General features: G+C 44.9%; 1 pseudogene; it reads left to right on the top strand.

Annotated features, from left to right (window-relative positions):
- The first annotated feature begins 1,524 nt into the window (after positions 1 to 1,524).
- On the top strand, positions 1,525 to 3,335 carry LOC105004602 (annotated as a pseudogene).
- Positions 3,336 to 4,078: the final 743 nt, after the last annotated feature.

The raw sequence follows: 4,078 nt of genomic DNA, 5'->3' as shown, positions 1-4,078 counted from the left end.
ATTGGCATAGAGTAGGTGCTGCATAGACAGTGGAGCTCAAGTCACTGGAGCTCCATTTCCCTTCTCTGGATGGTGCTGAGAGGCAGGGGAAAAGATCATCCCAGAGGGAGGAAAAGTTACCCAGATTTTAAGAGAGTTCTCCAAGATTTTTCCCTGATCATGGGGGAAAAAAAATGTATCAACATCCACAGAAGGACTAGAATCCTAGATATGCTGTGTTCTGATCAAGCTGAGTTTGACCTTTTAGCAAATTACTGACTCTGCGATGAGTGTACACAAGCCATGTATTCATCACAAATTCCAGCATGTGGGGGCCAGGCTCTGCGGGTGGGTGCCGTCATCGGAGCCACCATGGAAGCCTGGGCCAAGAAAGAGAAACATGGTGGGGGGGTGTGATCAGGCTTCCGGGAGGCAGGCCCTCCTCCCGCCTGAGGAGCTGACACCCCAACAACTCCAACGGGGGTCATGGGGGCAGGACAAACCACCCCAAGGGGCCTGGGACCCACGGTCAAATACACCAGCCAACCCCTCTGCCAAGCCGGGTTGTATGTGTGATGCAACCAGGAAAGGAGCCACGGGGTTCAGCCATCCATGTACATCCAGGCAGCGCTCCCTAAATCTGTCGGCATCTAGAGCTTCCCTGAGGGGCAGAGGAGGACCGGGCCTGGGGGGGTGTCACCTGCCCTCAGGATGGGGACAGCTGTCATGTCTTTCTGTGGAGGGTGTCCTGGCAAGGCAGGCCCTCTGAGTTCGCTCCATCTAGGGACTCACACGCTCCTCACTGGGATCCCTGGGAGGGGCCCTGAGGGTGACCACCCCCATTTTCCAGGCAGGCAAGTCGAGGCACAGACCGGGTGGAGCGTGGCCCGGCCTCGTGGAAGGAGGGGCGGAGCTGGGCTGGACCCCAGGCAGTCCTGCACTCTTAACGGCTAAGCTGACCATGACCAGAGAAAGGGGAGAATTCCTTCCAGTGACCCCAAGACTATACAGTCCATGGAACTCTCGAGGCCAGAATATTGGAGTCGGTGGCCTTTCCCTTCTCCAGGGGATCTTCCCAACCCAGGGATCGAACCCAGGTCTCCCACATTTGCAGGAGGATTTTTTACCAGCTGAGCCACCAGGGAAGCCTTTCTAAGATGATAATATATATACATGTGAAGGGAAAGTCGCTCAGTTGTGTCTGACTCTTTGCGACCCCATGGACTATACACAGTTCATGAAATTCTCCAGGTCAGAATACTGGAGTGGGTAGCCTTTCCCTTCTCCAGGGGATCTTCCCAACCCAGAGATCGAACCCAGGTCTCCCACATTGCAGGTGACTCTTTACTGTCTGAGCCACCAGGGGGAAGCCCAGTAAAGGGGCAGGGAGAAATAAATTGGAACATTTGGGATCAACACGTACACACTACTACAAATAAAGGAGGTACCTAATAAGGACCTGCTGTAGAGCACAGGGAACGCTACTCAATACTCTGTAATGGCCTATATGAGAAAAGAATCTAAGAAAAAAAAAAAAGAGTAGATATATGTGTATGTATGGGCTTCCCCGGGGGCTCAGCGGTAAAGAATCCACCTGTAGCCCCTCGGGTGTGATTGGAGCTTGAGGCTCGCAGGGCCGGAGACACCGCAGACCCGGGACCTGGAGCAGCTCAGAGGCAGTGAATAATAGCTCTTCAAGTCTGCAATTTAAAAAATGGCCTCCAACAAAACTACATTGCAAAAAATGGGAAAGAAGCAAAATGGAAAGAGTAAAACAGTTGAAGAGGCAGAACCTGAAGAATTTGTAGTAGAAAAAGCACTGGACCACCGTGTCGTGAACGGGAAGGAGGAGTATTTCCTTAAGTGGAAGGGGTTTACAGATGCAGACAGTATTCGGGAACCTGAAGAAAATTTAGATTGTCCAGAGTTAACTGAAGCATTTAATCCTCAAAAAGCTGGTAAAGAAAAAGATGGAACAAAAAGAAAATCTTTGTCTGACAGTGAATCTCATGATAGCAAATCAAAGAAAAGAGATGCTGCTGATAAACCGAGAGGTTTTGTCAGAGGTCTTGATCCAGAACGAATAATTGGTGCCACAGACGGCAGTGGAGAATTAATGTTCCTCATGAAATGGAAAGATTCTGATGAGGCAGACTTGGTACTGGCAAAAGAGGCAAATATGAAGTGTCCTCAAATTGTAATTGCTTTTTATGAAGAGAGACTAACTTGGCATTCTTGTCCAGAAGATGAGGCTCAATAATTGTTTGCATTGCCTTATATATATATATATATATATATAATGTGGGTCTTGGTTTTTTTATTTATTAGTGTGAAGAAATAACTACATTCTAATGCGATTCATGGGGTCGCAGAGTCGGACACTGCTGAGCGACTGAACTGAACTGAACTGAACTGAATGAAAATCAGGTTTGATATGTTTGCTTTGAAGTAATATTGGGGAAGTTACATTGGGTTTTTTTTTTTTTTTCCATCTGTAGCACTGGTTACTTTGAACAAATAAAAGCTTTCTGTAGTTGCCTCCTTCAGTAGGAAAGAATTTGATACCATGGTATATTATTTCCTCAGCATTACAGAACAGTTTTTCTAAATGTTGGAGGAAATCTCCATAGTCATTACTCAATCAGAATTTAGAATTTGCATTTAACTCACATATGCCTGAGGACCATTCTAAGTTTTTTATATGTGTATACATAAAAGACATATGTAAATGGTTTGGGAGTTAATTTTTTGTTGTGGTTTTTGTTTTGGTAAATATATTTAAACAACAGCCTTTCATAACCATGGATAAGCCCATGTTCTGGAATTACATCATTTTGAGCAATATAAGAAATAACTTCAACTTAGATTGAAAATTTAAGTCTTAACCTTTCAAGTTAAATAATTTTGTAATTAATTAGACAAATTAAGGAGTTTAAATTGGGTAATTTTTTAAAGCATCCCTATCAGAATCTGCATCCATATCTGCATATAAATGTAGTTTTATATGCAGAAACCCTGGAAGGGAAATTTTTATCACTATCAACAACCTTCCCAACCAAATGAAAAAAGTAGAAAAATTCTGGTATGTTTTAATATAGCAAAGCAAAATTTAGTTAAATGGACACTTGATGGCTCCTTTTGGTGAACCATTGTTTTACAAGAAATTGAAGTCTCTGTGCTATATTTAGGAAAGGTTGTGATACATGGGATGTCTCAGATTTGTTCTTGGAAACCTAATCAGATAGTTTTAAAATATTGGCAGTTTACGATCTACAGGAATAAATGAGTGAACCAACTTTTCTAAAAAAAAGAAAAGAATCTGCCTGTAATATAGGACACATGGGGTTTGATCTCTGGGTCGGGAAGATCCCCTGGAGGAGGAAATGGCAACCCACTCCAAGATTCTTGCCTGGGAAATTCCATGGACAGAGGAGCGTGGTGGGCTACAGTCCAAGGGGTTGCAAGAGTCAGACATGACTTAGTGACTAAACTGCCACTTCCATGTATGTATATAATATATATAGCTTTGTATATAATATAATATGATTCGCTTTGCTATATACCTGAAACTAACACATCACTGTAAATCAACTATGTCAACAAATTTTTTTTTTTTTAAAGAGTTCCTTCCTGGGTGGGTCCCTCCTGCCTCTGTTGAAGAGTGGCTAGAGGGGCCATCTAAGGAGGACCCCAGCAGTGAGCCTGAGTGACTGACCAGGAACCCCCAGGGAAAAGAAAAGGCTGGCAGAGGCGGGAAGAATTCCAAGGGCCTCAAGAGCAAGGCCGTGGGGTCCTTCAAGACTCAGGGTCCTCCCTCTACCCTGGAGTCCCCAGTTGAGGGCCTTCTCTAAGGCTCTGCTTTCTTTATCCCCCTCCCTGACTTGCAGGACCTGAGTTCTCTTAAGGTTTAGATTAGCCAAGGGGCAAGAAGCAATGCCCTGCTGTCATGCTGGAAGCACTGATGTTTACAGTCTTTTAAGGATGGGACCAGAAGACAACGTGAACTGAAAGGGCACAGAACGAGTGTTCCTGAGGATGCTGGAGCATCTTAGACATCCTCAGGTGTTTAAGGATGTTCTGATCCCACTGGCAGAGAGGC

This window comes from Bison bison, unplaced genomic scaffold (assembly GCF_000754665.1).
Source record: "Bison bison bison isolate TAMUID 2011002044 unplaced genomic scaffold, Bison_UMD1.0 scf7180017864481, whole genome shotgun sequence".
Taxonomy (NCBI): Eukaryota; Metazoa; Chordata; class Mammalia; order Artiodactyla; family Bovidae; genus Bison; species Bison bison.
This window is presented reverse-complemented; position numbering and strand designations above follow the sequence as displayed.